The sequence below is a fragment of the Bubalus kerabau genome, chromosome 23, assembly GCF_029407905.1.
Source record: "Bubalus kerabau isolate K-KA32 ecotype Philippines breed swamp buffalo chromosome 23, PCC_UOA_SB_1v2, whole genome shotgun sequence".
Taxonomy (NCBI): domain Eukaryota; kingdom Metazoa; phylum Chordata; class Mammalia; order Artiodactyla; family Bovidae; genus Bubalus; species Bubalus kerabau.
Window position 1 is genome coordinate 8,941,223 of NC_073646.1, and position 12,096 is coordinate 8,953,318.

Sequence of the window (12,096 nt, forward strand, 5' to 3'; positions counted from 1 at the left end):
CATCTCTGAGAACCTGTGTGAAGTGTTCGAGTCTGATCCTCTCTCCAAGAATATGCCTTCATTCCCTGGGGTGCAGGAAGAATAAAGTTCTTCTTTTTTTTTTTTTATGGTCAGGAAAACGTTAATGAAAAATGAACCATCAGTGAAATTAATTTCAAAGATTTATGCATTCCCTGTGACTAACAAGCCTGCACCTGTTCATTTGACATCCTTTATCTGCTTCTCCCCCCGCCCCACTTCCCACCTTCTTAAAATTTTCATCCTTTCCTGAAGGCATCTGGAGGGTGCGTAGAGCAGTTAAATACACATATGACGGAAGAGGGACACGGCTTGTTAATTAAAAAGGGTGCTCTGCTGCTTCAGTTTGGAAGAGATGAACCAGGCAGAGCAGAGTTACCATCCAGGAGGTGCTGGTGGGGTTTTTACGTGCTATGTAAAAGTCCCTGGTTTAATGGGAAGGAAGGGACGTTCATTAGCTCTTCCTGGAGCTCCTCTGCCTCCGGCCTGGTCCGTGGGAGTCATCCTCTCTCCCGTTCTCCCCTCCCTTGGCATCACGATGGACACCCTCATTGGATAAACCTACAGAGAGAATTGCCCGTCTTCCCGGTTCCGCCTCCACATTCATCCAACTGTCCTCAGCTCCAGCATTCTTCTATTCATGCCACTGACCCCAAATCCTGCCATTATTTCCTTGTGGCTTGGATGGACGGAGACCCGACAGGCCCTTTCTGATTGGCAGCTCTCAGAGATGAGGAGCTTGCAGTTTGTGAAAAGCCCTAGAGAAATCCCAAATCGTGACAACTGGGGCTTCTTCGGGCATGGCCCCCGTTTGCTGTCCACCCTCGTGTCTGCCCCCTTCATTCTTGGTTACCTCATTTCGGCACCATGCAAGTGTGTCTATAATAGCTCTGAGAATGTCCTGGGGATGTTCTCATCCTCTAGCCTTTTATGAACTTTGCCTGAGGCATATTACTCATCTTCCTTTTTTAAAACTTTGCATAAAAAATGTAAAAATAATTGAGGTGTAACATCCATGCAGTGTGTACGAAATGTGTACCCCTTAGTATGTAGCCTGCTGAGTGTTTATATATGTGTGCACCTGTGTAGGGGCTTCCCAGGTTGCACTGGTCATAAAGAACCAGCCCGCACTCATCCTTGTGCAACCGCAGCCCCAATCAGAATGGGGAGTGTCCAGTCACTCCGCCTTTTTGCAAGCCCTTGGCATCGATAATCTTTCTCTTTCTTTTTAAAGAGTATTGTATTTTAAAAAAACGATTTGCTTGCACCAGGTCTTGGTTGCAGCATGCAAGCTCTTAGTTCCCTGACCTGGGATCGAACCTGGGCCCCCTGCATCAGGAGTGCAGAGTCTTAGCCACTGGACCACCAGGGAAGTCCGTCGTTTTTTTTTTATTGTTTATTCCAGCCATTCTGCAGGGGGTGTAGTGGTTCTCCATCTCTGCCACCGCCCCCCCACCCCCCACTACCGCTGTTTTCTTTATTTATATTTTAAAATTTATTTATTTACTTTTGGCTGTGCTGGGTCTTCGTTGCTGCTTTTCTCTAATTGCGGCAAGCGGGGCTGCTCTCTGCTTGTGGCGTGAGGGCTTCTCATAGCGATGGCTTCTCTTGGTCCCGAGCGTGGGCTCTAGGCATGCGGACTTCTGTAGTTGTGATGCACGACTCAGTTGCTCTGTGGCGTGTGGGAACCTCCCGGACCAGGGATTGGCAGGCGCACTCTCATCCACTGTACCACTAGGGAAGTCCCAGGCTCCTATCACTTTAACACCGTTTTCAGCCTTTGGACATGGTGGGACGTGAAACCCAGCCCCGTGCTCACTATGAGGTTTGTGAAAAGAAGGCTTGTAGGAAGGTAAGCAGGAAGGTGAGAAAGATCCTTGGAGAGTCTCTCCCGCCCTTTTTTTTCTTTATTTTTTGGAAATGTGTTCACAGGGGGATCTATAACTGGGAGAGGAAGTCTGATAGTTCTTTATCAGATGGTTTTGCTCTATAAACATCCACCCTGCATAATCACTGCCCATCTACTCCCCTGCCCCCTATCCAGACCTGCTCTCGGCCTGTTCCTCTTGGGTTTGGAGGCAGAACCATGACCTCTGGAGCTCTCCAGGAGTGTGGGGCTGTCATCTCTGGTGTTGGGGGTCTTTCTTGAAGGAAGCAACCTGTTCTTCCATGGTGGGAGAGACCCCAGGGAGAAGGAGTACAGCCATGGGGCTAGGCATGCAGGCGCCTGGCACGAGACAGCTCAAGTTCAATCCTGGCTCCAGGATTGGAAATGCCATCAGGAACTGCCTCAACCCTTCTGTCCTCATATTTCTCATCCATAAAAATGGGATGACAATATGAACAGGCTTTGTCTCACAAGGTTGTTCTTTTTTGTTTTAAAATTTTTATATGATTTTTAAAGGCTGCACTCTGTTAACAGTTATTGCAAACTATTGGCTGTGTTCCCTGTGTTGTACAATATATTCTTGTAGCCTAATTCATACCCAATAATTTGTACCTTCCATTGTCCCACCCCCAACTGGTTTTCCTCCACAATGATAACCACTGGTTTGTTCTCTGTATCTATGAATCTGCTTCTTCTTCTTTTTTTGGTTATATTCACAAGTTGTATTTTTTTAGATTCCACATATAAGTGATGTTGTTGTTGTTGTTCAGTCTTCAAGTCGTGTCTGACTCTTTGCAACCCCATGGACTGCAGCACGCCAGGCTTCCCTGTCCTTCACTATCTCCCAGAGTTTGCCCAAGTTTGTATCCATTGAATCTGTGAGGCCATCCAACTGTCTCATCTTCTGTCGCCCCCTTCACCTTCTGCTTTCAATCTTTCCAGGCATCAGGGTCTTTTCCAACGAGTTGGCTGTATGCATACAAGTGATATCATATGGTATTTGTGGCTATATCTATCTGGCTTTTTTCACTTAGCATAATACCCTCCAAGTCCATCCATGATGCTGCAGATGGCATTATTTTGTTCTTTTTATGGCTGAGTAATATACTGTGGTGTTGGAGAAGACTCTTGAGAGTCCCTTGGACTGCAAGGAGATCCAACCAGTCCATTCTGAAGGAGATCAGCCCTGGGATTTCTTTGGAAGGAATGATGCTAAAGCTGAAACTCCAGTACTTTGGCCACCTCATGGGAAGAGTTGACTCATTGGAAAAGACTCTGATGCTGGGAGGGATTGGGGGCAGGAGGAGAAGGGGACGGCAGAGGATGAGATGGCTGGATGGCATCACTGACTCGATGGATGTGAGTCTGAGTGAACTCCGGGAGTTGGTGATGGACAGGGAGGCCTGGTGTGCTGCGATTCATGGGGTCGCAAAGAGTCGGGCACGACTGAGCGACTGAACTGCACTGAACTGAATATTTCCATTGTATGTTTACACCACATTTTCTTTATCCATTTATCTGAGATAGACACTTAGGTTGCTTCCATATCTTGGCTATTGTAAATAGTGCTGCTGTGAACATTGAGATGCAAATGTATCTATTTGAGTTATTGTTTGAGTTTTTTTTTTTTTTTTAATATTCCCAAGACTGGAATTGTTGAGTGATATGGTAGTTCTATTTTTAGTTTTCTGAGAGAATCTCCATACTGGTTTCCATAGTGGCTGCACCAGTTTTTACAGTCCCACTGAGAGTGTACAGGGGTTCTCACAGGGTTGTTCTGAGGCTGAAATGAGCTAATATGTCCCAGTACAGAGTTAAGGTTGTGTAAATTACTGCTTCCCTGGTGGCTCAGTGGTAAAGAAAAGAATTCACCTGCCAATGCAGGAGAAGCAGGTTTGATCCCTGGGTCGGGAAGATCCCCTGGAGAAAGAAATGCCAACCCATTCCAGTATTCTTTCCTGGAAAATCCCATGGACAGAGGAGCCTGGCGGGTTAGAGTTCATGAGGTTGCAAAGGAGTTAGACATAACTTTGAAACTAAACAGCGACAAAATTACTGCTACTATTACATAGGTTTGGAACAACATAAACTTGGTTTCAATCCTAGATCCAAAGTGTATTAGCTGTACAACCTTGGGCAAATCCCAGAATTTCAGTTCCCTCTTCTGAAAAGAAGAAATAATCACATAATCCCCTAAGACTTTGGTAATGATGAAAACAAGACTAGCATAATTAACGGAGCTCGAGGTGGGTCCTTAAGACGTTTTACTCTGCCCCGAACACATGAGTGGGCTGAGTTCTAAAAAATGTGTTCAAATGACGTGTTTTGAACTAGAAATGCCTTTCCCAGTGTAAACCATGTTCCAATGGACTGGTCCTGTCCCAGTACAGCCCGTTACCTCTGGTTTTTCAGGTTGGAAACCTTTTCGTAACGAACTATTTCAAATCTTCCGAAAAGTACAGGAAATAACCTGACACTGTGTGCTCACCCTCTGGAGCTGACAGATGTTAACATTTTGTCATATTTGCTCCACATCCTTCTTTACAGGTGGGGAAAATATTAGAGGTACAGCTGAGATGAAGCTATTTAATCACGGATGCAGTTGAATTCTGGTTCCGATGGGTATTTCTGTGCTAGGTCTCTTTGTGGATAGTGGGGACGCTGATAGGAGTAAGAGAGCTCCCTGGCTTCTGTGGGCTCACGGACCCGTGGGGAAGGCACACCCCATGAACAGACAAGTATCCCGCGTGGAAGACGCAAGAGCGCTGGTGGCGTTGGGGAGCGCGGGTGTCAGAGGTCAGACATCTGGGCTATGCCTTGAAAACTTTAGTAGGATTTTGTTGCCGTGGATTTGGAGAAATAGGCTTTCCAGGTGGAGGGAACAGCATATGCAAAGGCCGGGAGGTGGGAAAGGGTGTGTGAACGGGGTGTATGCTATTCAGATTCTGCGTAACTTCCGCCTGAAATTTCTCCTGATCTTTTGGACTGTGGGATGTTGCATCTGTTTCCTACAGCGTCCGTAACAAAGCACCACAAAGCCAGTAGCTTAAAGCGACAGAAATTTATAGTCTCAGTTCTGGAAGCTAGAAGTCCAAAGGGAAGGTGTCAGCAGGCCTTGGGCATTCTGCTAGGAGAACCCCTCGTTACTCTTCCCCACCAGGGATCCTCGGCGTTCCTTGTCTGGTAGCTGCTTCACTCCAGTCTCTGCCTCTGTTATCACCTTGCCACCCTGTCCCTGTGTGTCTCTGTATCCCTTCTCCTCTTCTTATGAGGACCCCAGTCATATTGGATTAAGGGCCCACCCTCCTCCAGAATGACCTCATCTTAATATAACTTCACAGAAAGTGAAGAAGAACTAAAGAGCCTCTTGATGAAAGTGTAAGAGAAGAGAGAAAAAGTTGGCTTAAAATTCAACATTCAAAAACTAAGATCATGGCATCTAGTCCCATCACTTCATGGCAAATAGATGGGGAAACAGTGGAAACAGTCAGAGACTTTTTTTGGGAGTGGTCTCCAGAATCACTGCAGATGGTGGAATTAAAAGACTGCAGCCATGAAATTAAAAGACACTTGCTCCTTGGAAGAAAAGTTATGACCAACCTAGACAGCATATTAAAAAGCAGAGACATTACTTTGCCAAAAAAGGCCTGTCTAGTCAAAGCTATGGTTTTTCCAGTAGTTATGTATGGATGACAGAGAAGGCAATGGCACCCCACTCCAGTACTTTTGCCTAGAAAATCCCATGGACGGAGGAGCCTGGTAGGCTGCAGTCCATGGGGTCGCTAGAGTCGGACACGACTGAGTGACTTCACTTTCACTTTTCACTTTCATGCATTGGAGGAGGAAATGGCAACCCACGCCAGTGTTCTTGCCTGGAGAATCCCAGGGACGGGGGAGCCTGGTGGGCTGCCATCTATGGGGTCGCACAGAGTTGGACTCGATTGAAGCAACTTAGCAGCAGCAGCAGCATGTATGGATGTGAGAGTTGGACTATAAAGAAAGCTGAGTGCCAAAGAATTGATGCTTTTGAACTGTGGTTTTGGAGAAGACTCTTGAGAGTCCTTTGGACTGCAAGGAGATCCAACCAGTCCATCCTAAAGGAGATCAGTCCTGAATATTCATTGGAAGAACTGATGTTGAAGCTGAAACTCCAATACTTTGGCCACCTGATGCGAAGAACCTGACTCATTGGAAAAGACCCTGATGCTGGGATAGATTAAAGGCAGGAGGAGAAGGGGACGACAGAGGATGAGATGGTTGGATGGCATCACCGACTTGATGAATGTGAGTTTGAGCAAGCTCCAGGAGTTGGTGATGGACAGGGAGGCCTGGTGTGCTGCAGTCCATGGGGTCACAAAGAGTCAGGCACGACTGAGTGAGTGAACTGAACTGAACCGAATATAACTAATGATATCAGCAGTGACTCTTAAGAGTGCAAGGATTTTTTCCCAGGATGCTCTTATCCATCCCCTGGGTATGTATGTTTGTGTATATAAGCATAATCCCATGGACAGAGGAGCCTGGTGTGCTATAGTCCATGGAGTCAAAAGAGTCGGACATGACAGAGCACACACACAAGCACATATGTATGGATGTATGTTAACATGCATGCATGTATTTTATAAATTGTGTTTCTATTCTGCTATAAATGTCACCACTCTGGGAATTCCCTGGTGGTCCAGTGGTTAGGGCCAAGTCATGGGTTTGAATTAAGATCCCATGAGGCGTGGCCAAAACTAAAAGTCACCATTCTAGTTTGTAGACACAGGGAGACATTTGTTGTTCTTCTAAGTTTCAAGTGCATGAGTTCTTGTTTTGGTTTTCCATTTTTTTTTTAAATTGAAGTTTAGTTGCTGTTGCAGAGAAGGCAATGGCACCCCACTCCAGTACTCTTGCCTGGAAAATCCCATGGATGGAAGAGCCTGGTACTGGTAGGCTGCAGTCCATGGGGTCGCTAAGAGTCGGACACGACTGAGCGACTTCACTTTCACTTTTTACTTTGATGCATTGGAGAAGGCAATGGCAACCCACTCCAGTGTTCTTGCCTGGAGAATCCCAGGGATGGGGGAGCCTGGTGAGCTGCCATCTATGGGGTCGCACAGAGTCGGACACGACTGAAGCGACTTAGCAGCAGCAGCAGCAGCAGCAGCAGTTGCTGTTGTAGTGATTTTTTTTGTTAAAGAAAGTGGAAGTATAGTTGATTATAATGCTGTGTTAGTTTCAGGTGTATAGCAAAGTGATTCAGTTATACACATATATATCTTTTTTTCAGATTCTTTTTCGTTATAGGTTTTTACAAGAGGCAATGAGTTTTTAAAAAAGTGTATTTATTTATTTTGGCTTCACTCAGTCTTAGCTCCAGCCTGTGGGGTCTAGTTCCATGACCAGGGATTGAACCTGGGCCCCTTGCACTGGGGGTGCAGTCATAACACTGGACCACCAGGAAGCCCCAAGATGCAATGATTTTTTTTTTTTTTAAATAAATCCCCCCTGTTGATTTTGCCAGTCAAGGAATCTAATGGATTTTGATGGGTATTTGAGAACCAGTCCAGCTAATCCAATATTTCCTGGGCATCTGCTGAGTGCCGCATAGTTAAGCTGTGGCTAACTCCTTTATGCCATTTTTAGGTGGCTGGTTGATGAATATTCCAGGTGTCAGAAAGACCTAATTCATAAAAGTGGACTTGAGAGGTGGCCTGAAAGTAAAAGTACCGAGAGTGGGCAGATGGTTTCTGGGGCATTTACACGTTTGAGACAGTACCCAGAAAAGACAGTTGCGTTTGAAGTGTTGAGTCAAGTGTCTGGAAATTTCCAAACCTGAGGAAAAGTCTGGGGAAAGCAGAGTGCCTGATAACAAGGCCCTGACGTTTGGCCCCATTTGTAAGGCACTTTGAGGATGACAAAGACATTGGTTTTGCACATTTCCCCCTTGAGCCCTGGAGCATGTCTGCTATACAGGCAGTTGCATATTTTATGATTCACTCCAGGGATAAGAAAACCGAGACCCAGAAAGGCGATGTCTGGGAATGTTAGGACTTGAAAAACTATGACAAACCTAGACAGTGAACTAAAAAGCAGAGACATCACTTTGCTGACAAAGGTCCATATAGTCAAAGCTGTGATTTTCCAGTAGTCATGTACAGATGTGAGAGTTGGACCATAAAGAAGGCTGAGCACCAAAGAATTGATGCTTTTGAACTGTGGTGTTCGAGAAGACTCTTGAGAGTCCCTTGGACAGTAAGGAGATCAAACCAGTCAATTCTAAAGGAAATCAGTCTTGAATATTCATTGGGAGGACTGATGCTGGAACCAAAGCTCCAATAAATACTTTGGCCACTTTTGATGCAAAGAGCTGATTCATTGGAAAAGACCCCAATGCTGGGAAAGATTGAGGGCAAGAGGAGAAGGGGTCGACAGAGGATAAGATGGTTGGATAGCATCACTGACACAAAAATCATGAATTTGAGCAAACTCCATAAGATATTGAAGGATAGGAAAGCCTGGTGTGCTGCCGTCCATGAGACTGCAAAGATTTGGACACGACCTAATGACTGAGCATCAAAAACCAAGTGATCTACAGGGCATTTGCCCCTGAGCCAAGAGTGGAGCTCAGGGCCCCTCCTTTTCATGCTCTAACTGTGGGCCTGGGGCTCCTTCTCCCAGAATGCTAGGAGGTGTCAGCTGCAGATATCAGGATGGGCTCCCCTCTGTCACCAGTTCAGGACTGCCTTGGCATGAGGATCACTTCCTGTGGTCACATCGCATCTCAGATGCCTCTTTCCGGCCAGTCAGTGCCCCCTGTCTAAGAAGCTCTTTAAGGACTTCCCTGGTGGTCCAGGAGCTAAGAATCTGTCTGCCAATGCAGGGGATACGGGCTCCATCCCTGGTCTGGGGAGAATCCCACATGCCGTGGGGCAACTAAACCCATGAGTCACAACTGCTGAGCCCACATGCTGCAACTCCTGAAGCCCGAGCGCCTGGAGCCCGTGCTCCGCAACGAGAGAAGCCAGTGCCTTGAGAAGCTCGAGCCCCGCAGTGAAGAGTAGCCCCCGCTTGCCACAAAGCGCACTACAAAGGCCCAGCGCAGCCATAGATTAATGAATAAACAAATAAGAAGCTCTTTATTTTTATCTCACCACCTTCTTTTTTTTTTCTTCCATTCCTCCTCATGTCCTCTGTGGGGCTCTGCAGAATCACCCACCCAATCCCCCATGTGCCAGAGCTGGTGAGTAACACTTCATTTCCATGTTAACCTTCAGCTCATCAGCAACAGGAAGGAGCTGTTATCTCTAATTTGTAGATGGGGAGATTGAGGCAGCCAGAGAAGGGGATGCTTGTGCAATCACTTAACTGGATCAGAACCGGTTTCAAGGCCACCTGGGAGGGACTTCCCCCTGGCCATCCAGTGGTTAGCTCTCCATGCTTCTACTGCAGGTGGCCTGGGTTTTTGATCAGAAAACTGAAATTCTGCATGCCACTTGGCATGACCAAAGAGGAAAAAAAAAAGAGTAACTGGGATTTATTTCAATTGGGGAAGGTAAGATACACAGACAAGGCATGACTTTCACAAAGGAACAAGTTTATGTCCCCTAGAAATGGGAGACAGGGCCTGAACTGCAGGGCCACACAGGGGGGCAGCTGGGTCAGTCAGGGGGCAGAGGGAGCAGAGGGTACATGTGGGCGTGAGCTTTTGCTGTGGGTTTGAGGCCAGATAAGCGGGCTTCCTGGGTGGCTCAGATGGTAAGGAATCTGCCTGCTATTCAGGAGACCCAGGTTTGATCCCTGGATTGGGAAGATCCCCTGGAGAAGGGATCCAGTATTCTTGCCTGGAGAATCCCATGGACAGAGGAGCCTGGCGGGACACAGTTCATGGGCTCGCAAAGAGTCAGATGTGACCGAGCGATTAACACAAGCAGGCTCAATGCTGGCTAGCTGGAATAATTTCAGTGGGTTCTGCAGCCGCTAGCTGAACAGTGCCTGGCCCTGGGGCAATTCAGGCAAGGGGAGAGTGGCCCAGAGGGCAGGTCAGGCCCTGATTCAGAAGGTGGTTGGGGTGTAGGCTCTGGATTGGCTGCTTTGCATCTGAAACGTGTGTTTTCCAGGGAGCTGTTTGCTTCCTTTAGGTGTCAGTTAACCCTGGGAGGGGCAGTCCTTCCTGGATCATCCAGGCTCCAAGGTGTCCAAGCATCAAGCATATAGAATAAAAAAGACATGATTAATACAGAGCTCAGTTCTGAGCACAAAACCACACGCGTTCTGCTACACCCATTCATCCTTGTCAAAGACCAGAAGACAGTTCCTTGAGACCCAAAGAAGGAGGTACTATTTTTTTTCTTCTTTTGCCTAAGAACAATCATTCGCTCATTCCAGAGTGTGTGGCTTCATTCCGCTTCTGCATCTTTCTCTTCTGCAGTCACTTGCTATGTGATTTCCATCATGATGACTGTCTTGGCTGGGTCCAGCTTAGGTAAGTGTCAGTGTCTGACTAAAGACACAATGCACTGGCCAGGTGTACCGTAGCAATAATGAGCAGACAGAAGGACATGAAAAGCCCTTGAATTCCTTGCTGCGCCTCTCTCTTTCCTATGGCCAGAGCTGAGGCTGGACACACTGCAGTATTATTAACTCTTTCAGGCTGGCAGTCAGCAGGAATTCAGATCGGTGGTCTTCTTTGCCAGGAATCGGAGGCAAGCCCCAGAGGATCCTGTCTGCAGTCCCTTGAAAACATTTTCATTCCCACCAAGGTTTGGGTGACTGGTTGAGAAAGGACCCAGAGAAAAGTTCTGGGCTTTCAAGTTAAAGCGAACTGAGTTTGAATCCTGGCTCTGCCAAGGGCACCAAAGAGCCCTTACCCTCTCTGGCCCTCTGTCTTCTCATCTGCAGGGTAGGGAGGAGACCACCCACCTGGCGGGGCATGGGAAGGCTCGTGAGTCCCAACGTGAAGTGACCACTGATGTACAAGGTGTGGGATATGGTGGTGAGATGAAGCTCTGCACCAAGTCTAACATGGGAGACAGACAGGAAAAAAAAAAAAAAAAGCAAATAAACACAGAAAACCAAAAAATTGTAACAAGTGCTCTCTGGGACATAATACGCACTGTTAGTTAGAGTCTAGCGGGTGGGAAACAGCTTTTGCAAAGGTGGTTAGGAAAGCTCTGTTTCATGAGGGGAGATTTAGAGTGAAACCTGGAGGGTGAGAAGTAGTCATGAGAGAGTGGGTGGGGGAGAAAGGAGACAGTGTGAGCAAAAGCTCTGGGGCTGGGAAGGTGGGCTTGTTGTAGGGATGGGTGAAAAGCAGTGAGTGAGGAAGACGCGGATGAAGCAGGAGAAGAAGGCTGGAACAGCCATCGGTGGGTCCCTTGTTGACTTTCAGATCTTATCCTAAGTAGGGCAGGAACTGCTGAAGGGTTTTCAGCAGGGGGAGTGCCATGACTGGATATATACTTTTTAAAAAATATGTGTATTTGTTTATTTCTTTGGCTGTGCCAAATCTTAGTTGCGGCACGCGGGATCTTCAGTTGTGACACGTGAACTCTTAGTTGCGACATGTGGAATCTAGTTCCCTGATCAGGGATTGAACCCTGGCTCCCTGCACTGGGAGCTTGGAGTCGAAGTCCCTGGATATATGTTTTTGTTGCTAAGCATGGGCTTTCTCTTGTTGCGGTGCACAGGCTTTCTGTAGTTGCAGGCTTCTCATTGCGGTGACTTCGCTTGTTGCAGAGCACAGGCTCTGGGGCGCTTGGGCTTCAGTAGTTGGCTCAGGTGGACTCAGTGTGGCACACGGGCTTAGTTGCTTCAAGGCGTGTGGAATCTGCCTGGATCAGGAATCCGACCTGCATCCCCTGCATTGGCAGGTGGGTTCTTATCCACTGGACTGCCAGGAAAGCCCTGGATATGTTTTTTTAATGGCCCCTCTGGCTGTTGAGTGTTGCATGGATTGGAGGAATCAGCCAGTCATGTCCTCTGGCTCAGGTGAGGGGTGAGGGTGGCTGGGGTTAAGTTGGAGGTAGTGGAGACAGACAGGAAGGTTTAGGTTCAAAATGCAGGTAGTTTAAAAAATTTTTTTATTTGTTTTTTTATTTTATTATTATTTTTTTAAATTAGAGATTTCCCTGGTGGTCCAGTGATTAAGATGCCATGCTTCAAATGCAGAGGGTGTGGGTTCAATCCCTGGTCAGGGAACTAAGATC

At 47.1% G+C, this 12,096-nt stretch overlaps 1 long non-coding RNA gene and 1 other non-coding gene across 2 annotated transcripts; one reads left to right on the forward strand and one right to left on the reverse strand.

Annotated features, from left to right (window-relative positions):
• Positions 1-1,317: 1,317 nt before the first annotated feature.
• Positions 1,318-1,390, reverse strand: TRNAR-CCU (transfer RNA arginine (anticodon CCU)). The gene has a single exon. It is a non-coding gene; the product is annotated as a tRNA-Arg (tRNA).
• An 8,729-nt stretch (positions 1,391-10,119) lies between these two features.
• Positions 10,120-10,926, forward strand: LOC129638067 (uncharacterized). The gene is made up of 3 exons (XR_008707682.1): positions 10,120-10,225; positions 10,320-10,373; positions 10,541-10,926. It is a non-coding gene; the product is annotated as an uncharacterized LOC129638067 (long non-coding RNA).
• Positions 10,927-12,096: the final 1,170 nt, after the last annotated feature.